Consider the following 24,221-nt stretch of genomic DNA (forward strand, 5'->3'; position numbering starts at 1 on the left):
TGAGAGGATGGAGTAAGTGGGGTGCCTTGATTTGGGCATGTAGGTGGAGGGGGCTATACCTCTCACTTTCACTAAACCAGTTAAGCTCTTGAGACCTCAGTTTCCTTGGCTGTAAAATGGGTGAAACATAGGGGAGACCCCTGAACCGTTCTCACCTAAATACCACACCAATGGCACTTCCTCATAATTCAAATGTCACCTCCTCAGAGGTCTTCCCTGACTGCTCTAGCTAAAATTACCGCCTCTCCTCCACTCCCCAACAGCAGATACATATATTTTTTTCTCCCTGTAACTGTAACTTTCTGAAACTATCTTGCTTCTTTACTTGGTTATTCGTTTATGTTTTGTCTCTCCATGTGAATGCAAGTTCCGGGAGGGCAGAAAACTAGTCTGTCTCGTTCTAGCTGAGTCTCTCAGGAGTGGTACCTGGCACAGTAGATGCTCAATATATTTTGAATGAATGAATGAGTGAACGAATGTTAGTGTCACTATTGAGGTCCTCTCCGAGGCGTCGTTCCTTTCACAGGGGTCATGCCTGGGTTGCAGGGAGGATGTGCTGCCCCGGGGAGGGAGGAGGTGCGGGGTGTCGGTGGGTGGGGAGGAGGCTGGGCCCTGGCCTCCAGGACCGGCGAGAGTGAGCGCGCTCTGCTCGGCTGCAGGCTCAGGAAGCGGCGCGGCGGCAGCTGCAGGGCCAGAGCCCCGCGCCCCGCGTCCAGCCGCCGGGTGTGTGCGCCCGCGGAGCCCAGCGTCGCGCCTCGGCGCCCCCACGCGCCCACGCAGCGGCGCGGGGACCCGGGCGGGGGCAGAGGGAGGGCCCGGCCCAGGGAGGGGAGGGGGCCGGTCCTCCCTGCGCAGGCAGCAGCCGCGGCAGCCCAGGAGGCGGAGGCAGCGGCAACGGCAGAGACAGCAACGTGCCCGCCGCAGTCAGCCCGGCCTCGTCGGACCCGCACCGGCCCGCCCGCCCGCACCGCGTCGGGGCGCCCTCTCCACTGCGCGCGGTGAGTACCGCCCGCGGCGCCCACCCCAGGCCGCCCGCCGGGATTCGCCGGGCGGGGGTAGTTGTTCACCGGGACCCTCTCGCCCTGCGCCTCTTTCCGGCACTCGCCGAGCGGGGCCTCCGCAGCTGTCGGGACGTTCTGGGGCGCACGGGCCTCCCAGGGCCAGGAAGGCACAAGGGCAGAGGGGACAGCAGCAGAGCTCCCCTCGGGAAAGGCTCTCCCAGGCTCGGGGCCCCAGTTTCCCCATGCGCTTTGGGGCAACGACCCTGAAGTTTGCTCTCCCGCGCGCGGGACAAGTGCATGGCGCGCAGGCGGTGTAGACACGGCTGGGTCCTTGGCGTTTTGTTCGATTTATGGTCCCGGCGGTTCGCGATAAGGGGCGCTCCCCCAGTTCGCAAACTCAAGCCCTCAGGTAGTGTTTATGGGGTAACCAAGAAGCAGAGCCAACCGCTGGAATCCCGGCATGGGGCTGGAACGGCCCGCTGAGCCTTTGCCTTGTAGCTATTGATATATTTCTTTTCAAAAGTCCGTTTGCGCTCGGCCCGCTCTGGTTCAGGTCTGGGGCTTTGAACCGGGGCAGCGAATCCTGGCGCCTGCTGCGGGTAGAGTTGAAACTTAGAAAAGTTTACATCCGAAGGGTGTTTAGAAGGCGGCAAGGTTTTCGTTGTAATGGGAGAAAGTGGGAAATGGAATTGTTTTTTAGTCATGAAGTCTGGAGGTTAAACGGCCGTGCTGGCCCAAGCTCCTTCAATATATTCCTGCCTCCCTCCCCCCCTCCACCCCCAATAAATAGTTTATAAGCTCAAAGAATACTAGGAAAGCGTGACTGGTGAACGTACTCCTATCGCAAAATCCTCAGTGCGCTTTTCTCAGCTGTTGAACTGGAAGCGCCTTTTGCAGTGCGAGGTTCCTGCTTCCCCGAAGCCGAGGCTGAGAGGTGACAGCGTGCACCCTGCAGCGGTCTGAATTCTTTTTAAAAAGTAAGACCGATGCTGCGTTTTTATGGTACCCTTTTCTTTTCTTTCCCCTTCCCTGAAATGCTATGTAATCTTTAATTACTTTTTAAAATATAACGTGGAGGTATAAATCACCCCGGTAAGAAGTACCTTTTAATTACGAGGTGCAGTGGAAGAGGTGAACATCGGAGTCTAGCTGTTAGCGAGGGCGGAGGGGCAGGAGGATGATTTACAAACATCATGTAAGAATTTGAGCACTGAATTATGTTTGCGTTAGGGAGATCCCTTACAAAGGAAATTATAACCAGTGGACAATTGTATTTCAAACCGAATCTATTAATTTCATGAGCCGTTTCTTGATTGAGTGAAATGTCTGTGACCATAATAGATAAACTAGTAAGCACCTTACCAGACTATGACCCATTTGTTACCAACTAAGATACACATATAACCATCCTGCTTACAAAAAAAAAAAAAAAAGAGATACACAGAGAAAGAGTGGGAGGAGAGAGAGAACCTCTTTTTCAAAATAATCTTTGTGAAAGAATCTTTCACAATTTTACTCGATAAATAAATGTTTATTTTTTCCACTTTTCTTTCTTCATCACCTTAAGCCCCTTCATCCTTTACATATCTTTGCATTTAGACACTCTCACACTTGGGTAAGTTCTTCTATAATTTATATAACAAATAACAAATGATAGTGGTTTGAATCTTACTTTTGACTAAGCATTAAATTGTGTTTGTATTAAAAAAAATCTCCTTGCCTTCGTAGGGAACTCTTAACTTTTGCCATTGTGAAAAGACCAATGTGGTTAGATCCAAAAGAGCCTGAACTTTTTTTTACTTTAAAGCAGTTTATATGTCCCCATTCTCTTGTAACTTTAGCTTCACAATATTATTCACTATTTTATCTGAAAGGAATTGGCATTTTTCTTTTCTGTCTTAAAATAGCTCACCTGGTGTAGTGACCATGTGTATAAGAATACTCTATAAACACATAAATCACTTCCCCATTATCAAAAAAAACTAAAGGAAATATAAAATAAAATGAAAAGATGTGTATCTCAATACTTTAGGATTTTTTTAAAAGTTTTCATCACGTAAGTTTTAGAATCTTCTTTTCATGTCTTTTGTGTTGCATTAAACACATCATAAAGAGGTATGATTTGTTGACTTGTTATAGGATTACCATTTGGCAAAAACGCCCAAGACACGCTGTTTCGAATATGCAGTATTACTTCTGCTTTAAATTGCATGTAAGAGATTGCAAACCTTGTTCCAGATGGATAAATTGATAAAATGCTAGCTGCTGTTGGGAGAATGGAAAAGCCCTCAGCAAAAAGGCTCTGTGGTGTAGCTAAGTACATTTTGAATTAGGGTGAGCTAGCTATGGAGACCCCAGCCGTTTGTGAAAAAATATACACAGTCCAAGCACGTCCACTTTAAGACGTTGTTGGATCCTCCGTGACAAGATGACTCCTTTCCCACAAAGAAGAAACCGTTTCCTTATTTTTTCAGTTACTTTTCCAAAGACAACTTGCATCGGGCGCAAGAGACCAGAGTTATGCAGAAATCGAACCGTAACCAGCTCAGAGTGAGGACTCATTCTCTCTCTTTCCACCAGATGTTTTTTAGGTGTCCTCAGCTGGAATGCCCAGTTTGAAACTAATTAGGCCAGCAGTAAACTCCTTGTATAATAAAATCGCAGGCCGTAATGGTGAATAAGTGAGGTTCCCAGCCGCTTATGACAGATGCCTTTCTGGGCAGAGAGAGAAGAGAGCCTGTGGCTGTCAGGAGAAAATGAAGGGAGTGGAAGTGCCTTCTTTAGACACATGCCTTTCCTAAATATCCACTCACATGATCTCAGTGTGGAGGAGTGGAAGTTGCGACTGGGGTAGAGTTTTGTCTTTGCTGGGCAGGCCTCCTTCACACAAAGATGCTTGGGGGAGAATAAATTATAAGTATTAGGCAGTGTCTTCAGGTCTTGGGTGTATGCTGTGTGTGTGTGTGCAAAGGCTTGGGGAGAAGGATTGGTGTCACGTGCAGGGCAGGGTAAAAAACTTAACTGCTTCCCACCTGGGCACAAGATGAAAAGAAAGACTGCCTGGCCTGACATAAATTCCATGGGAGAGAGGAGAACCTGCTCCCCCAGAGACTTTTGATAAAGGGAGAATTCGCCTAATGATGTGGTTCCCCTTATCTGTGAGGTTTGTGAGGGTGAAGGAGTTGGTTAGTCTGTTACCTCCAAAGCCTGGACTTTCTGACTGTTACTAAGACTGGGTTTTGTTGGTGGAAGGAACCGGGTTTTTTGGGTTTTTGGGTTTTTTTTTTTTTTTTGGTTGTTTTTGTTTTTTTAGCTAACTGTTCTGAAAAAGGAGTTGGTAGACTCTGCTCAAAAGGAATCTCTTTACAAATAATTAATCCCAGAGTTAAGAAAACACAGCCTGTTGACAGAAAACACACACATGCATACACACCACAATTCCTCACTCACTCCCAACCCTCTTCCCTGATATCCATCCCCCAATATCATAACAGCTTCCTGAATGGCCCACTTCTCCCCACTATCATTTGTGGCAGTTCAAACAGTCCTAAACATACAAAACAAAAAGAAGATTCTGGTAAGAAAACAATTAGCAGAGATTTCGCTGGAGACAATGCTTCGTTTTCACTGTTTGAAGATCGTAACTGGCCTAATGGTGTTTGACTAACACCCTTTTCTAGTCGGAGGAGGATACCCCCTCCATCAGGTGGTAAATACTTGAAGTGACAGTAACTGAGGCTGCAGACCCACTTGTGTTATTGTAAATGAATTAGAGGGGCAGGACCTTGTTCTTTAAGGCGTGTGCTTTAAAATCAGTTTCAAGGTACCTGCCAGGTGTATTTAGAGGAAAAGGCATGAAGGAAGCCACAGGCTTATACATTTATTTTTAGTGCATATTTCTTCTTGTTCATTTTCATCCTATTGGGTTCCTTTGTCATTTCTCTGACTTGCAAATTGTATCCTTCTGTTTAATAGTAATGACGAAAATAGCTGCTGTTTATTGAGAACTGGTATACCAGGCCTGCAGTCAGCTCTTCACATGTGTTTTTAAAGTGGATTCTTGCCGCAACCCCTTGAGTATTATTATCATTATTTCAACTTTGTTAACAAGGAAACTGAGTCGCAGGTCAAATGACCGACACAGGGCCAGACTGAGTGAAAATGAAATCTAGGCTTTTGCTTCTCTGCAAAATATGCCTTACCCATGTGCAATACAAGCTTTGGCTCAAAACATTTCTGCTATCATTTCCTTTGGAGGAAGACTCTGAATTTGGATGGTTTTAAATGCGCAGAACGCAGTTATTTTCTGAACCTGCCGTGACGTTTTTTGCCACTGTCGTTTGAAATGGGGAAACAAAATCATGTTAAATATTTAGAAACACAAATATAAACCTCTGTGAGCCATGACCCTTAGCCGGTTGGGTATGGTTCTGTAAAGGAAAATGACGGTTTATTTAAGGGCTAATTTGATTTATTCCTTCGATACTAACACTACGCATTTCGGGTCCTAAAAAGAGTCAATAAATTTACCGGCAGTGGAGAGGCCCTAAAACATTACGGTAGGCACAGCCCAAGTCAAGTTTACCGGAAGGTGCTGGATCGCTATGGGTGGGTGTTGTTTCGGGGTTAGATTTTAAACATTTGGAGAGCAAAGAATAATTTGGAACAGGTGGTGCCGAGAGTTAGGTAGCTGGAATGATTTATCTTTGCCTCTTTGAACGTTAAGGGAGGCCACTGGTTGCCTGAATCTGGAACCAGCAGGCTGCGGGTCAGTGGGGGCTGAGAGACGCGTCTTTGGGACAAAATTTGGCAGGATCCAGGGGCTTCGTCAGCGTTGTCATCACCTTTGGATGATAGTAGTCAGAACACAGTTGTGCCTGCTCGTGCATTTTTTAAAAGTCTGCCTCTGCATTCAGATATACGCAGAAATCTAAAACAGGAACTTAGATGTGCCGCAATGCCAATTTAAACATCTTCAAAAATGAACAAAGTATGTAATAGAGGTTAGAAACTCTTTTGTCATTTGGTATCAATAGTGTTGTGTCAGTAACATGAAAATGTGTGTAATTTCAATGGCATTGCACTTTCTTCTTCTTTTTTCATTTTGAGTATCTAGTAAAGTTACATTTTTTAAAAGTCTGTGTTCCCAGATGTAATAGATACGAACGTATCTACTTGCAGTCATTCAGAGGAGAATTGTCAACTCTCTGCTAATGTAACTAAAGGAAAAGTGATAAAATCAACATATTTTTCCCCAAAGAATGAGGAACTGGAGGGTTTGACTACTGTATATGGCAACTTACTTTTGTCTCGCATCAGCTAAATCTGTCAGTTCCCCTTTCTTTTCTATTCATCTCCCAAGAATGGCCTTTCATAACTGAAATACACATGTATTAGCCAAAAGACATTTTAATTTTGTAAAGAAAAATCATGCCAGAGACAGCCAGGTCTGTTTCAACCATTATTGTTTCTGCAGCGTGCATACTTTGGGTTTCATGGTAAGATGTGGGTTTGTCAAGAAAGAAAATTACAGCAAGAAGCTATGCTGAAAACATATACACTTCTGTTTAAGAAATGAGAAAAACACAGAAAAATTCCACACAGTAATTGCTTTTACGTGAGTTTTAAATGTCATTGTTTGACTTATGTCAAAAAGCCCCCTTAGCCAGTTCTCTCATACTCCGTTACCAAGTATCTCACCTTAAAAACGGCAAATGTTGGACTTCATTTTGATGATCTTTGAGGCTTTCAGAGATATCCTTAGTCCTAGTGGAAACATTCCAAATTTTTAGATTGTGCAGGCCTTTTTTTAAGGTTACTTAGATATCGATTTTATTTTCTTGACCCAAAATGAGAAAACACGGGGAATTCTCAAAAGCTTTTTACAGGCTGCTATTATGAGAAGAGAAGCCAAACCAACATGTATTAGGTCATGAGCTTGAAGTGCATAAATAAGCCCTATGAAGGTCACCAAAACAGGGTGAAAACCACTAGTTCTTGTTACCTTGGCCAACTCTAAATTCCTGCCTGTTAGACGTGTTTGGTTGAAGTGAACACAGAAAGTGAGTTTCTGAGCCCCATGGTTGAAAGATCTCAGTTTGACTTGGGTCCTCAAGGCGTCCTTGTGGTAAAGGAAGATAGGAAGGCTGAAATTCTGGTCGCCTCCCCATGGCTCCCTCTCACGGTTCTGGAGAAAAAGCAGGTACTGGGGCCTTCTCTTACTCCAAAGCAGATGTTTCCTACCTGGTATTCGGATATGCGGAAGTCAGAAGCTGAAAATAAAATGAAATGAAAATGTTCCTTCTGGTCAGTTTCTTCACCTCCCATTCCCTTCCTATAGTCACTTTGTGGTTAAGGTATTCATGGTTTCCAAAACAATTTTTTGTTCCCACTATGTTTTCTAGCATTTAAGATGCAAGGTATAAGTACACACCTTTAAATCTTTATTGATTGGCAGCTTCCTGAAATACAGAGTCAGAGAGCGTGTCCACCGCGTCCTGAGTTTGGTACCAACCCAGGTGCTGATGGAAATTCCAAGTAGGAAGAAAACGTCCTCTTTAGAGAGGCAGGGTGTCAGCGCAAAGAGGTTATTTTCTTTTGTGGGTGTGTATTATTTGCACATATCAGGACTTTTGTTTCAGGGTGTTCTAGAAACATTGATCTCTCCAGCAAAGTTCTGCGTGTCCTTCTTGGTTGGGAAGGGAGCGGAGAGGAAGGAGCCCCGAGGAGAATCGTGCACCTCTGGCCTTTTGTGTGACTCCTAGAGTAGAGGGAAGCCTCCGCTGCTCGGAAGGTGTCATGTGGTATAACAAGTTGTGACTTGTGCCTGTGTTGTCAACAGAGTTTTAACCCCGTCCAGACATGAAAAAGAATGGAGCCCCGAAGATGATTCACCTCCGGTCTGTGATGGGCCCAAGCTGTCCAGTGCTCTCCTCTTGCTGAATAGACCATACTCCCTGGAGGAGTTAATGGCTGGGGTGTGGAGAGAAGGGCGGGTAGGAGGGGAGAAAGAATGCCTTAAGCTCAGCAAATGTCTAAAATGCTCAAAATGTCTCAGCATTGCTCAGGCACCCACAAGAAAGACAAACTGATAAAAGGACATAGAATCAGGCTTTTTTTGAGGTGGAAGCACAGAGAGGTTGGGGGATTGCTAGAGGTTTGATCTAGAGTGGACAATTTTTCTAACACCTTGGGACCGCCGGGGCACCTTGAGGAACCCGATTTTGGAAATGTCTTCCTGTAGCCTTGCTGTCATTCCTTTGTGCTTATTTTTAGTGAATTAGTTTTGGGGATTTTCTTTTGTTTTTAAGAAAAGACAGAATTGTAAGACTTGTTTGGGAATCACAGGTTTTATTGAACACTTATTATTTATTGAATATTTATTATGTCCCAGGCATTGTGCTGTGGAAATACTTCATATGTTTTGTCTCCAAATGGCAGTAGATGGAACGTGCTGTTATTATTATTTCTATTTTACAGATGTGGAAACTGAGTCTGGAAAGTAACCTGTCTGGCTTATGCCAGAGCCAGGATTAAACCCAGTTTTGATTCCTAACCACTAGGATGTCCAGCCTGCTCCCTTGGTATAACAAGAACTTCCCTTTCTCCATCTGTCTGCCCTGGAGAGCTAGATTTTAAAGTCATTTTCCACTTGCATTGCCTTATGGATATTTATCGATGGTTAGGTACAAAAATCAGGTTGAGAAAGTAAGAGACGCCAGCAGATTCTCACAAGACTTTGAATCTGCCCTTGTAGAAATGAATGAATGTTTGAAGCTGGATCTATGGAAATGGTAGTAGCATCACTGCAGTTAGTGGCCTAAGCCATTGCCTACAGCTGCTCTTGCCCTATAACCGCAGAGTTGAACAGCCGTACTACAAAGACCATATGGCCTGCAAAACCTAAATATTCACTATCTGGCCCTTTACAGAAAAAGTTTTCTGACCTCTAAGCTATTGCAATATGACAAGACAATCCTTGTAGACCAGAAATAACATGCACTTGGGACATTTCATATACTATTGCAATGATTTATTATTTATCAAGTGCCTCCGATGTGCTTGACACATTGCACAGTGATAGGGGAAAATTACAAGTGCCTTCATTCCTTCATCCATTTACTGAACAACAGTTATTTAGCTGTGTTCTGGGCTATTTACTGGAGAGCCAGAGGTGAGAAGGACCAAATCCAGCATCTCCGGTAGGAGGATCCCAATGTGTTCTCACCAGTATCCTATGGCCTCTTCTTTCCTGAGGGTGCAGAGGGTGTTGACATGACTTTTTGAGCTTTCTAATGTTTGAGCAGCAGAATGGAGGCAACACCTCAGTCTGTAGACCCTCACCCACAGAAGCTGTGCCTGGTTCAGTAAGAGCAGTGCCTCGGCTTCTGCACCTGAAACCGCACTAGGCATATGGGACTTACCAGTGCCCCAGGCTCACTCAGCCGACAGCAACTCTCTGCTTCCCTCAATGCATTGTGCAGAATGAGGAGGAATGTAGAGAATCAGACTTCCCGAACCTCAGCCTAGGTACTGACTTTCAGCCTCGAGATTAAGAGCTTGAGTCCAGGAGCCAGGCTGCTCAGGTTACACTTCCCCTCCGTGTTAACCTACTCCTGCGTTTAACTTGGGGGTAAGTTACCAGACTTTTCGGTGCCTCAGTTTCTTCGTCTGTAAAGCAGGGTGAATAATAATGCACCTTCCTCAGAAAGCTGTCGTGGAGATTGAGTTAATAAACATGAAGTGTTTGGAACTACGGCTGGCAAGTGGTATGAATTATATCAGTGTCAGCTACAGTTATTATTATTATTTATGAATTTGACCCGAAGCAAATTACTTAGACTCTTTGGGATGGTAATAATAATAGTAACAACAATAATAAAATAACTTTCGTAGTGCCATTGTGAGAATATAAATGAGGTGATACATGGAAAACAGTTAGCTTTGCTACACTCACTGCCTGCCTCCATTCAATGTTCAATAAGCTAGCTATTGAGATTATGGGGAACCGCACACTGGATCAATGCGGTATCTATAAGCTGTTGATCAGTTGAGTCCTTTTAGGTATCAAGAGAATGTTGGGCAGTGGTCGATAGCACGGGCCCTGGACTCAGACAGATCTGGTCTGAGCCTAAGTCAGTCCATCACTCACGGACTGCCAGGTCCGGCAGGGGTCTGACCCTCTTAACGTCCCAGACATCGGAGACAGCAGTTACTGTTCCTGGGGTGGTTGGGAGGCTTAAAAGAGTGGCTGGCACACACAGAGCACAGAGCAGGGTGTTTGGCACATAGTAAGCACTCAATAAATGGTAGCTTGTATTATTATCACCCCCATTTCTTGCTGTACCCCCACCCCCAAGAAAGCACTGAACATTAGTAAATTTTAATTTGAAAATAAAAGAACACATTTTAAAACTGCCAAACAGATTTACAATAATATTCATTAAAAAAAATTAAAATATTCTATTAAAGCCAGACTTTGGGCTCAGACCAAATTTTTATAACCCAAGCTTAAAGGCCAGGGAGTCCCCCAGCCACAATAGGGACATTGTGATTGAACTTGAGACTTCAACGCTGCTATTCAGCAGTCTTTGAAATGCACGTTCCCCCTAAAATAAAAGGGAAGCAATGGGAAGGAAAAAAATGAGGTTCTTGCTCCCCTCAACAAGCCTTAATGAATTGGAAAAGAAAAACAAAACATTTCTCATTTTTCTCCTGCTACTCAATCCTGCCAAAGACACATGGCCCCTCCTAACCCTGGCTTTGAATGGTGCCCACTCAGAACCTTCCAGATCTGATATGCTATACAAGCAGACCTAGTCTAAGTTGTAACATTGTAGTCTTCACCAGGTTTTACAGATGGCAGAGCGTATCACTGGGAGTCCAGAATGGGGAGCCCAAATTCCTAGGTTCAAGTCCTAGTTCTGCCTCAGTTTCCCTATTCACAAAATAGAGACAGTCCACCTACTGCATAATGTGGTGGTGGGAGTCTGGAAGGGTTAGCTCTCCCCATGGATGTTTTAATCTTCTGCTGTTATCTAATGAATGAAACTTGCCCTGAGTTCTGGGACTTTGAAAAATTAAAGTATACAGGTATGCCTCTGAGAGTTATAAAAAAAAAAAAAAATCTAAATATTCAGGGAGGAGAATGGAGGAGGGAAGAAGGAGACATAAAAATGGCTCTCAGGAGTTATTGTGTGACAGACACTTTCACAAAGCTCATTTAATCCTCTCAAAAAAAAAATCCATGATATAGATGTGTCCATTTAACAAATATGGAAACTGAGACTTGGACAGATCGAGTGACTGCCCAGGGGCATTCCATTCCAGGTCTGTCTGACCCAAAGCATGGGCCTGTTGTACCACATGACCCACAGCCCTCCTGGAGCAAGGTCACAAACAATCATGGTGGACTGGAGAGACTCCCCTGACCAACCAGTTATTTATGATCTATTCTTACAGTTCAATAGCATCCTTCATCCTCAATGAGCCTGAGTTTCTGTGGCCTTTTACCCCACATTCCGTTGAGAACCAGTAGATTTTTTCTTGAACAGCACATGGAAAAAATAACGTAAGTGGGTTGCAAAATCATTTTCTGGATGAAATCCTTCAAGAATCCCTGCCATTTCTTGCCAACCGGAATGAAGTGACTTCCTCCTCAGACCAGGCCAGGCCCTTGGCTATGGTGTGGGACCATGAGACAGAGTTGTCTGAGGCTGGGCAGCTCCTGGAGAGGGTATGGGGTCCCCTCTATCACCAACCTGCTGTGTGTCTTTGGGCAGATCACAAGAGCCCTCTGAGCCCCAATCTCATCAGCCCATGGAGCAGACACCTTCTATATCGGATTTGTTATACAACTTAAATAAAATGACAGTGGAATTCTTAGGGTACTGTGGAATTGGACCCATTCCCAGGAGTACTCAAAGAAAGGGGAGAAAATGAAAGTTACTTGCCCCAGGCACATTCCTTACTGTTCTTCAGGTAGCTACCGTTTGGGGACTTTAGACATTCTGGAAGAATCTGTTAGTCTCTGAAGGGCAGACTTCTTTTTAATGATGTGGGCACCTTCAGTATGGAAATGGCACTTATTTATTCATTCATTCAAAAATATGTATTGAGCACCTGCTGTGTGCCAGGACCTACTCTGGACATGGAGAATGCAGTCAAGAACAAAAATGACCAAAGTCTCCTTCCTTGTGGAGCCACAGTTAAGTAGGAGAGAGAAAATAAACGTATATGTATATAAGGTACGCAGAATATCAAATGATAAGTCCATGGAGAAAACAGTCAAGAGAAGGTGACGAGAACATGCCCAGGGGAGGCGAGAGGAATGCAGCGCTGAAGGAATGTGGGAGAACATTCTAGAAAGAAGCGGTAGCAAGGACAAAAGTCCTGAGTTGGGAGCAGCTAGTGAACAAGGAGGGCGGGGAAGATGAGGCCAGTTCAGGTAGGGCCTTGCTCAGAATCCAGCTGCCATTCTGCGTCAATCAGTCATGTCCAGAGTCAAAATTATCGTAATTTAAAAATGATTTTTCAAAGTACATAGAGCCTAAATCTGAAATCAATGACTGCAACCGCAGATACCCAGAGAACCCAAACAGGTAAGAATTAGTGGAGTAGGTATGCTAATAGCAGGGACTCCACCCAGTGCCATTCAGGAATGGTCTCCGTGTTGCCAGGTGTTTTGATTTTTCAAAATCTGATTGTTTAAGAGAAATGTCCCGCTTTTAAAATCACTATGAGGAACCACCAGAAATATACCTCCAGGGTCATGTTGTACAACCCCTCTCCCAAACATCGACACAGACCCTGGGAATCAAATTTCAGTGAAAAGGCATTAAGCCTCTCTCCTGCCCTTTTTTTTCTTTCTTTCTTTTTTTTTTTTTTTACCAATTCCTGACCAGAAAGGATGCCAAGAGATGCTAAAAATTGTTTCCAGGAAAAAGTAGGACTTGAATCTCACGGGGATGAGGCTGAGACTTCTTCCAAGGAGCAATCAGCTTGCTTCATTTTTATGTCTTTCTCAGGACTGTTCCCTGGTCTCCGCTCATCACGGGGAAAGGCAAGATGGTCCAAATCTGTCCTCCTTCGGGTTTCCATTAGTTTCTTGATGATGATTATTATGTCATCTGGGGTTGATTTAAGAGTGGTGAAATGTTTGCAGGTCTCATAAATGGTTGTCAGCCACTGTTTAGAATGGCAAAGAACTTCTTGTGTTGTTCCCATTGCAAGGAGTGGGGTGATAGTTTCCAATGGCTACAGACAAAAGGGGGAAAGTGGGTTCTGAAGCCTTTTACAAGAGGAGATTGGAAAGTTGAGTAATTCAATGGGGGTGCAGGTGGGAGGGAGTAAGGAAAGTTCCAGGAGCTTTTTAAGACCTGAGATGCCTACATTGACAATACTGAAATCATCATCGGCCTCCCCAGCCCCAAAGCTGGGCTTAAGCAAAATCCCAGCCAGTGGTCACCTTAGCTGTGGAGATTGCTCCAGATGTAAGTGACAAAAAACTTACTTCTGAGTTGGTTTAAGAAAACAGAAAATTTATTGCCTTGGGAAATGAAAAGTTCGAGGAGGGCTGGTTTCAGGTACAGCTGGTTCAAGAGCTCAGATGCAGGTCATGTGCCCATCTCTTAATCAATCTCTCTGTTCAAGAGGATTCTGTACTGTGCCACTTGTGGAGCTGTGGATGGAGTGAGAGAAAGGTCGATTTCCAAAGTGAAGTCGGCAGCATTTTCTGGAAGTGTGAGTGGACTGGTTCCTTATATCCCCCAAAACTGTACCTATAGGTATGCCTTCTCCACCCCTCTCCTCCTGGACTACAGTGCTGTTTATGAAATTTGTGCTTTTTCCAGGCACGATGTTATACTCTTTGTGTGCATGTTTTACTTTTCTCCTCAAACATTCTTACTAGGTCAGTATTTTTAAGACCTGCTACTATTCTGCCCTCCACATGCTCTTCCCCATGGGCCTGGAAGATTATCTTTTATTTCAAGTAAGGGTGTTTGTCTTACTTATTTCAAGTAAGGACGTTCATCTTAAGGGTGGGTCATCTGTATTTGTCTGTTCTTGCACTGCTATAAAGAAATACCTGAGACTGGGTAATTTGCAAAGAAAAGACTTTTAATTGGCTCACAGTTCCACAGGCTGTACAGGAAGCATGATACTGGCATCTGCTCAGCTTCTGGGGAGGCCTCAGGAAACTTACAATCATGGTGGGAGATGAAGAGGAAGCAGGCACGACTTACATGGTGGAGCAAGAGGAAGAGAGAGAAAGAGGCGGGAGGTGCCACACTGTTGTAAAAACCAGGTCTTACGAGAACTCTGTCACAAGAATAGCACCAAAGGGGAAAATCCAATCCCCCTTGATCCAGTCACCTCCTACCAGACCCCAGCTACAACACTGGAGATTCCATTTCAACATGAGACTTGGGTGTGGACACGCATCCAAACCATCTCATCATCTCTTTTCATGGTCTCTGGTATAAAAGTTGAGGCACTCCAGCCAAGCACAGGACATGCGCTGGGCTTGAGGATAAGTGAGAGATGAATCAGGATCACCAGGAGTAGAAGGGTTACCCAGGCGATGCACACTTTCCCAGGCCACTGATGGTCAGCCTGGATTTCTTTTTCTGCTCTGAGCTTTTGCTCCCATTGCTGCCTGTATTGAACTTTCTCATGCTCATCTAGGGGCATGGCAGTAACATCGGGTACACACAGAGCTTGCACACTGGCAATCAAGATGTGTTTTGTTTGGTCTGCAGATCATTTAAAAAATAGAATGGAGCCAACTTTGAAGATCTGAATCTTTCACACAAAAATGTAGATTGCTGGCTCCCATTAAAACATCACAAGATCTGTCAACACTGTGCCCACATTTCCACATGACCGCAATTGACTGGGGCTGGGAACTGTCTGTCCCTTTTAGGTGGATAAGTTAGTTCACCCAAGTCCTCACCTTTCCCTATAGTCTCTCCAACACCAAGGTTCAGGTTAGTTACCATTTATCATTGGGACCATGCTGTTGGCTCTCCTAGAGTAGATTTAAGACAGAAAAGAAATCTTTCTTATATCTAGATCTCCATTAGAAGTATGAAAATGAAGTGTAAACCAAGGTGGTCCTTGGTATTTACAAAAAGGAGAAAGCATCTGTCTTCAGGTAACACAGGGTTTCTCAACTTTGGCACTATTAAGATTTGGAGCTGGAGTGAGTGTGTGTGTGTGTGTGTGTGTGTGTGTGTGTGTGTGTGTGTGTGTGTGTGTGTAGGTCCACCCTGTATACTCTAGGATGGCATTTAACATGTCCATGTGGACATCATGGATCATCTAGGAGTAAATAGGTGAGTGAGTGTGTGTGTGTGTGTGTGTGTGTGTGTGTGTAGGTCCACCCTGTATACTCTAGGATGGCATTTAACATGTCCATGTGGACATCATGGATCATCTAGGAGTAAATAGGTCCCTGTGCTCCAGGCGCTCACCACCAGGTTGGTACAAAGAGTTACCATAAGTGAGGAAAGCTGTTCTTCTGCATGGCACCCGGGCAGGCCCAGCATTGGCAGTAGAGGTTATGAGTTGGCTGATTTTTGTTTAGTCCTAAGTGGACTTGCCAACCATTGAGGCTGTTTGACTGCCTGTTTGAGATGTTATAGAAGGAATTCAGTGTTGAATGAGAGGTTAAACTATTTTAAAGAGTCTTTGGAGAATTTCTTAACTCTTAGCTGAGCGAGGCCATGGTGGATGCTACTTGCAAAAAGTTTGAAAGTAGCATGGATGGAACTGGAGGTCATTATGTTAAGTGAAATAAGCCAGATGCAGAAACACAAATATCTCATGTTCCCACTTGTGTGTGGGAGCTGGAAAACTCGATCTCGTGGAGGTAAAGAGTAGAATGAGGGTTACCAGAGGCTGGAAAGGTGGGGGTGATGAAGAGAAGTTGGCTAATGGGTACAAACATACAGCTACATAGAAAGAAAAGTTCTAGTGTTCAAAAGCACAGTAGGGTGACTGTAGTTAACAATATGTTCTATATCAAAATAGCTGGAAGAGAAGGTTGAAATGTTCCCAACACAAAGCAATGTTAAATGTTTGAGGTGACGGATATTCTAAATACCCTGATTTGATCATCACACATGTATGCATGTATCAGAATATCACATGGACCCCCCATAAATATATACAATTGTTATGTATCAATAAATAATCTTGCAAATAGAAGGTGGAGCATGGGCAGTGGTTGGGCTTGTTGGAGAGTGAGCAGAAGAACCAAATGACCTCTGGATGTCTCTTATGTCTCCTCCAGCTCTGGTTCTGTGAGCTGAGGCTTAGTGAGTTTCAAAATGTTGCCTACTACATGTTCGCAACTGCTAACCATGGTCTACCATGGAAACTCAAAGGCACGGATGTTCAGGGAGGAATCTCATTTTTCCCTAGGCTAGTACTGTGTATGAGGTGAGACTTTTTTTTCTTTTTGGCCTTCCCCTAGTGTTACAAATCCTGTCGAGTGTCTGAAATACCATCCTTGTGAAGGTTTCCCATAATAACTGTAACAGCTGCCATTCATCCATTCAACACATATTTATTGAACACCTCTATGAGGCAGCCACTGTTCCAGGCACTTGGCAAGCAGCTATGTACAAAACTGACAAGTCCTTGCCCTCATGGAGCTTTTGTTTAGGGAGGAAAGAAGATAGACAATAAAAAAGCAAATAGTAAGACAGAGAGTCTTGGCATTGCTATGGGGAAAAAGTAAGTAGAGGGGAGGGAGGTTGATGGGAAACATTGAGGTAGAACAGGGAAGAGGTATTTTTAATTTTAATTTAAAATAGGGTGGCCACTGTGATGGCATGCTGGTAAACTGGTTCTCTGGAAATTAAAGGTCCTGATTTGTAGCCTCTGCCACTTACAGTGGTGTAAATACTCCCACCACGGTCACTTACCCAACAGTGATTTTAACAAGGAGTTCACAACATTCATGCACATTGAGCAGTTGTTTCTTGCAGGCTGGTACAGGCTGGCTGCAGCACATCACTGGCAGGCAAGGCCTCCCTGAAACTATCTGGCAGAAGACCCCACACAGAAGCGCTGAGTGGGATTGTGCCTGGTGTGTTCAGGAATGACCAGGAGTTCATTGTGGCTGGAGCTGAGTGAGAGGAGAGGGGCAGGAGATGTGGTTAGGGAAGTAGCCAGGGGCAGATAATGTAGGGTGTTTGAGGCCAGGGTCAGATTTTTGGCTTCTAAGCTGAGTGAGGTGGGAGCCCCTGGAGGAATAGTATCTGAGCAGAGGAAGGACAGGATCTGCCTTAAGTAGAGCAGAACCCCTCTGGCTGCCAAGAGAACAGACTGCAGGGGTCAGAGGGTGGGGCAGGAAAACCGTGAAGAGACTGTTCACACAGGGGGGTGATGGTGACTTGGACCAGGGTGGTGGCAGTAGGATCAGGGAGAAGAGTTGGATTCTAGATATGTTTTGAAGATAGAGCTGATGGAATTTGCTGAGGAATTGGCTCTGGGAAAGGATATGAAGAGAGGAGTCCAAGGTGACTCCAAGGCCTCTGGGCTGGGCATTTGGGAGGATGGAGCTGCCCTTTGCTGAAATGGGGATGGCGGAGGGAGGAGCAGGTTGGGAAAGGAGACGGGAGCACCTCGTGTGGACCTGGCATTGAGCCAGATGTTTGAATGTATGATCATCTCCTTCTGTCCATTTTATCATGCCCATTTTGGAGAGGATGTGACAGAGACTTGAGGTTAATTAACATACCCAAGGTGGCCCTGCTGGTACATGGCCAGGCCAGGCCTCCCACCCCTTTACCACTCTGCTGTCCTACTTTTTCTTGGCTTTCTCAGTCCCGTTCCTCCTCTTCGTTTTGAGGAAATGACGACAGGAGAACTCTGCAGAAGAAACCACCTAGGAGCCGAGACCTCTCCCTCGTTCCTAAAGAGCTGTCCAGCGGTTAATGCTGGGCACACGTCAGGTCTGCTCAGTGGATCTGTCACCCGCATTTTTCCCTGACAAATTTGCTGGATTAACCTCATGAAGATGAATATTCCACAGAACTCACACTTAAAAAAATAGGAGTCAGTGGCATAAAGGCTTTGATTTTTCTGTGGACATAGGCTTAAATCCAGATTCCACCGCTTGGTGGCTTCTCCATGGGAGCCTCAGTTTTCTCATCTGTGGAGTGGGTGTGTATTACTCCGTTCTCACACTGCCAATAAAGACATACCCAACTGGGTAATTTATAAAGGAAAGAGGTTTAATTGACTCACAGGTCAGCATGTCTGGGGAGGCCTCAGAAAACTTACAATCATGGCAGAAGGGGAAGCAAACACATCCTTCTTCATATGGCAGCCGGAAGGAGAAGAATCAGTGCCCAGGAAAGGGGGAAGCCTCTTATAAAACCATCAGATCTTGTGAGAACTAACTCACTATCATGAGAACAGGATGGGGGAAACCACCCCCATGATTCAATTATCTCCACCTAGTCCCTCCCACGACACGTGGGGATTATGGGAACTACAATTCAAGATGAGATTTGGGTGGGGACACAGCCAAACCATATCAGGGAGTAAGAAGAGTTCCTCTCTCAGATTCAAGGAGATAATGCGCTGAGGCACTTAGCACTGTGCCAGCCCCATCGTCACACTCAGCACACAGAGGGAATCATGACCATGATTGTTTGAGAGAGGGAATTAGAAAGTTGGGTTCAGTTCTAGGCAAAGGCTGACCTGCTTTCAAAGCTGGAGTGTGGGGACAGGGGGCCTGCAAACAGCTTTGCAGTTTGGCCTTTTCTTTTCTCTACCGGAGATGGGAGGCCTCTGTTCATGTTTCTGCTGTGCTTACCAGGAGGCCAGTCTGGGGCAATTACTGCTCCCCATCTCCCAAAGGAGCCACATCAGCCTCCCAGCAGTGTCTCTAGCTTCGAGCTGTTGTCTGTGGCAGGCCGAACAGTGTGTACTCGCAACAAGCAAATCCCCAGATGTGAGCCCATTCGGGGCTGCCACGTTTTTCCTGATGAAATTCCTGACTTGGTGTGTTGTGTTTTTTTAAAAAACACGCCCACTGCCTCCAAAAACCTCAGCCGGGGAAGAGAAACATTTCTCGTTGAATTCCCAGTTTTTGAAACGGTGTGAAACTGTGCCCCTTTCATGGCCTGGATACACCATTCTTTCCACTTAGTGCTTTTCAGAGAGGCCTGGGTGGCAGAACGTGGATGTTATCTAGGCCAGCCTTTGCATTATACAGGTGGAGAAACTGAGGCTCAGACAGGCCAAGGAGGAGCCCCACATGGGAAGTTGGTCTCAGAGCCTTGGTGATACCCAGATCTCTTGATTCCAGGCCCACTTTCTTCCTTCTTCATCAGAGGTCACAAATGGGCAGGCTGCGGCCACCTCTACCCCACAGATGTGCTTTCTTTGGCCTGAGATTGTTTTGATTTTAATGAGTTGCCGGCATTTAAAAATTAGGAGATTCCATATAAAAACCCAGATTTCTGGCTTCTCTGGGGCCATTGGGAGATCTGCCAAATGAGCTGTGCATTCCTGCATGGTGACAATTGAGGGTCTCAGTCACGGCCACTCCCTTTAGCCAGAGCATGTCTTCGTCAGTTCACCACAGTCCCTGCCCCTCCCTCTGGTACCCCCGGACCTGGGGGCTCAATGTCACTTGACATCATGGCGCTTTCCCTCCCAGTTCTATGGGGGTGCAGTTAAGAGAAAAGTGAAGTATTTCTTGAAACTGTGTCTCTATCAAAAAGAAGGGAACAAAAGATCAACCGAAATGACCACTTGTTTAAACATTAATAGTACAGAGCGTGATTGCTTTGTGGCAGAGCAAAAAATTTCTATGAATTTAATATGCAAAGAGAATACGTCAGTGTCAAAAATCGCTGGCCCCTTCACTCTCTGAGGTTACCTTCCCCTTCTCTGCCAGTGTTACACTTGCCATCCCTGCGTGCCAAGGCCATAGTTTCCATTTATTTTTTTAAGGCAACATTAAACTTATTTGACCTACATCTGCCCCGCTCCTGTGAAACTTGAAATGCTATTAAACCAAATTAAGAAGTTTTTAAAAGTTGAAATGGTCTTTAACTGCTCGAGAAAGGGTGTGTGTGAATATGTGAATGTATTGTGCAGTGTATGTGGGTGTGCATGAACAAGTATGCTGTGTGTGAGTATATGAATGTGGGTGAGTGTGTCAGAGTCTGTGTGAATATGTGTAGGTGCTTAAGTGTGTGAGTTTGCGTGTGTGTGTATCTGAGTATGAAGGTATTATGTGTGTGTGCATGTGTGATGGGTTCTTGATTTATAGACTTTGCGCCAAGTAGAGTTGGACAAAAGTGTTTTTCTCTGGCTCTGGGATTGGCAGTTCTGGGCTTTACCATACATTTAAGCCAAGGTGCAAAGCCAAGTTGGTTTTAACTCTAATGCCATGTCAGTGAGCTGGGTTGAGGTTGAGTTAAGGTTGACTTTCCTTTCTTCTGGGATATAGTGGGGGGCTTTTGGAGGGAAGAGCTGGGGGTACTAGGCTTTACAAATGATGCTCACTTTCTTCCCAGAGCAAATGGCCAGAAGAGAGGGGGCTCACATTTTGAGAAGGCCTGCTGTGTGCCAGACGCTCATGCGAAGATTATCTCTCTACTGTTCAAAGTGAGCTTTGGACCCTTCCTTATTTACTGATGTGTTCATTTTGGTGTATGTTAGGAAAAATATATAGAGAGATAACCTATAAAATACATAAATTAGTAGTATTTCTTAGAACAAGGGTCAATTTATTTAAGGAGGAAAAAGAGTTCCTTTAAAGAAAAATATGTTAAATAATATAGTTTGTGGAGGTGAGAAAATCACAAATAATTGATGCTTACCATGTGTAGGAGTGGTCAGGTGGGCAGCCTTCCCCCGAGTCAAAATCTTCCTAACATCTTGTACTTCCTCAAAGCACTTAAACTTGTTAAATACTTAATCGTATATGCTTTTGCATAATTTTGTCTCTTTTCAACTAGGACTGTTTATGTCATTTCAAGGTTGCCTTTCCAGCATCTAGCAGAGTGCCAGGCATGCAGGAAGTGCTCAGGAAATACCAGCGAATGCGTGCACAGATCCCTGCCAAGAGAGGAATTACTGTCCCCATTTTATAGATGAGGAAACTGAGGGTCAGAGTGACTTGCTTAAGATTTGGCAACTAGGATATGACAAAACGAAGATTTGAACTCATGACTCTCAGGCTGCACAAAACTTTTTGCCAAACACCAATACGTGTGACTCAGGTCAGACTTTGACCACTGGCCCGTTGCAAAATGAGGAAAGTGAAGTGGATGTGAAGAGTTTCATAAAGCTACAGGCATTCCTTGGAGATGCTGCGGGGTTGGTTCCAGAACACCACAATAAAGCCAATATCGCAGTAAAGCAAGTCACACGAATTTTTTGGTTTCCCAGTATGTATGAAAGTTATGTTTACACTATTACTGTATGTAGGCCACTAAGTGTGCAATATTATTATGTCTAAAAGAATGTACGTACCTTAACTTAAAAATATTTCATTGCTAAAAAACGCTAATGATCGTCTGAGCCTTAAGCGAGTTGTAGTCTTTTTGCTGGTGGAGGGTCTTGCCCCATTGTTGAAGGCTGCTGACTGATCAGGGTGGTGGTTGCTGAAGGCTGGCTTGGCTGTGGCAATCTCTTAAAATAAGACAAACACGAAGTTTGCTGCATTGATGAATCCATTCTCTTCCTTTTATGAAAGATTTCTCTGTAGCATGCAATGCTGTTTTATAGCATTTTACCCAAAGCAGAACATCTTTCAAAATTAGAGTCAGTTCTCAGCCGGGCGTGGTGGCTCACGCCTGCAATCCCAGCACTTTGGGAGGCCGAGGTGGGCGGATCATGAGGTCAGGAGATCGAGACCATCCTGGCTAACACGGTGAAACCCCATCTCTACTAAAAATACGAAAAATTAGCCGGGCTTGGTGGCAGGTGCCTGTAGTCCCAGCTACTCAGGAGGCTGAGGCAGGAGAATGGCGTTAACCCAGGAGGCGGAGCTTGCAGTGAGCCAAGATCGCGCCACTGCACTCCAGCCTGGGCAACAGAGCAAGACTCCATCTCAAAAAACAAAACAAAACGAAACAAAACAAAAACAACATTAGAGTCAGTTCTGTCAAACCCTGCTGCTGCTTTATCAACTAAGTTTATATAATATTCTAAATCCTTTCTTGTCATTTGAACAATGTTCATAACATCTGCACCAGGAGTAGATTCCATCTCAAGAAACCACTTTCTTTGCTCATCTGTAAGAAGCAACTCCATCCATACAAGTTTTCTCATGAGATAGCAGCAATTCAGTCACATCTTCAGGCTGCACTTCTCTTGCTATTTCTACCACTTTTTTTTTTTTTTTTTTTTTTGACAGAATCTCACTCTGTAACCCAAGCTGAAGTGCAGTGGCACGATCTCGGCTCACTGCAACCTCCGCCTCTGGGGCTCAAGCAATTCTCATGCCTCAGCCTCCCGAGTAACTGGGACTACAGGCACGTGTCACCATGCCCGGCTAAATTTTTTTATTTTAGTAGAGACGGGTTTCACCAAGTTACCCAGAGTGGTCTCGAACTCCCGCACTCAGGCGATCCATCCACCTTGGCCTCCCAAAGTGCTGGGTTACAGATGTGAGCCACCAGCGCCCGGCCTATTTCCACCACATCTGCAGTGACTTCCTCCACTGAAATCTTGAACCTCTCAAAGTCATTGATGAGGGCCAGAATCAACTTCTTCCAAACTCCTGCTAATGTTGATATTTTTACCTCCTCCTGTGAATCAGGAATGTCCTTAATGGCATCTAGAATGGTGAATCTTTTCTAGAAGGTTTTCAATTTACTTTGCCCAAATCTATCAGAGGAATCACGACCTATGACAGCTATGGCCTTATGAAATGCATTTCTTAAATAATAAAATTTGAAAGTCAAAATTACTCCTTGATCCATGGGCTGCAGAATGGGCAAGAAGACAACATTTTCCCCTTGTATATCTCCATGAGAGCTCTTGGGTGACCACGTGGACTGTCGTGAGCAGTATTATTTTGAAAGAAACCTTTTTATCTGAGCAGCAGGTCTCAACAGTGAGCTTAAAATGTTCAGCAAACCATGCTGTAAGCAGACATGCTGTCATCCAGGCTTTATGTTATTCTATTCATAGAGCACAGGCAGAGTAGATTTAACATCATTCTTAAGGGTCCTAGGATTTTCAGAATGGTAAATGAGCATTGGCTTCAACTTAAAGTTATCAGCTGCTTTGGCCCTTAACAAGAGATTCAGCCTGTCGTTTGAGGCTTTGAAGTCAACCATTGACTTCTCCTCTCTAGCTATGAAAGCCCTAGATGGGATCTTCTTCCAATAGAATGCTGTTTTGTCTGCATTAAGAATATATTGCTTAGTGTAGCCACCTTCATCAATGATCCCAGCTAGATCTTCTGGATAACTTGCTGCAGTTTGTCCATCAGCACTTGCTGCTTCGCCTTGCACTTTTATGTTATAAAGATGGCTGCTTTCCTTAGACCTCCTGAACTCTTGGTAGCTTCAAACTTTTCTTCTGCAGCTTCCTCACTTCTCTCAGCTTTCATAGAATTGAAGAGAGTTAGGGCCTTGCCCTGGATTAGCCTTTGGTGTATGGGAATGTTGTGGTTGGTTTGATCTTCTATCCAGACCACTCAGACTTTCTCTGTATCAGCAATAAGACTGTTTTGCTTTCTTATCATTCATGTGTTCACGGGAGTAGCACTTTTAATTTCCTTCAAAAATTTTTCCTTTGCATTCACAACTTGGCTAAACATTTGTTGCAAGAGGCCTAGCTTTCATCCTGTCTCAGCTTTCGACATGCCTTCCTCACTAAGCTTAATCGTTTCTAGCTTTTGATTTAAAGTGAAAGCCATGCGACTCTTCCTTTCACTTGAACACTCAGAGGCCATTGTTGGATTGTGGATTGGCCCAATTTCAATATTCTTGTGTTTCAGGGAATGGGGAGGCCTGAGCAGAGGGAGAGAGGTGGCGGAACAGTTGGTCGAGGTCAGAACACACGGAACATTTATACACTAAGTTCACCATTTTATATGGGCACAGTTTGTGGTGCCCAAATCAATTATGAATAATATCAAAGATCACTGATCACAGAGCTCCATAACAGATATAATAGCAATGAAAAAAGTTTGAAATATTGAGAGAATTACCAAACTGTGACACAGAGACA

The 24,221-nt window shown here is 44.6% G+C and overlaps 1 protein-coding gene across 6 annotated transcripts in view; it reads left to right on the forward strand.

The window, feature by feature from the left end:
* EYA2 (EYA transcriptional coactivator and phosphatase 2) overlaps positions 1–24,221 on the forward strand; it is a 315,378-nt gene that overhangs the window by 20,885 nt on the left and 270,272 nt on the right. The window contains exon 1 of one of the 6 annotated variants that reach the window (XM_054467841.2): positions 823–998. The exons of 3 other annotated variants lie outside the window; for them this stretch is intronic. The gene's annotated coding sequence lies outside the window, so the exon portion shown is untranslated. Of the gene's footprint in view, positions 1–822; positions 999–24,221 lie in introns of those variants that run through there. 2 more of the 6 variants (XM_063658977.1, XM_054467840.2) reach the window with 2 other exon arrangements.

The sequence above is a fragment of the Pongo pygmaeus genome, chromosome 21, assembly GCF_028885625.2.
Source record: "Pongo pygmaeus isolate AG05252 chromosome 21, NHGRI_mPonPyg2-v2.0_pri, whole genome shotgun sequence".
Taxonomy (NCBI): domain Eukaryota; kingdom Metazoa; phylum Chordata; class Mammalia; order Primates; family Hominidae; genus Pongo; species Pongo pygmaeus.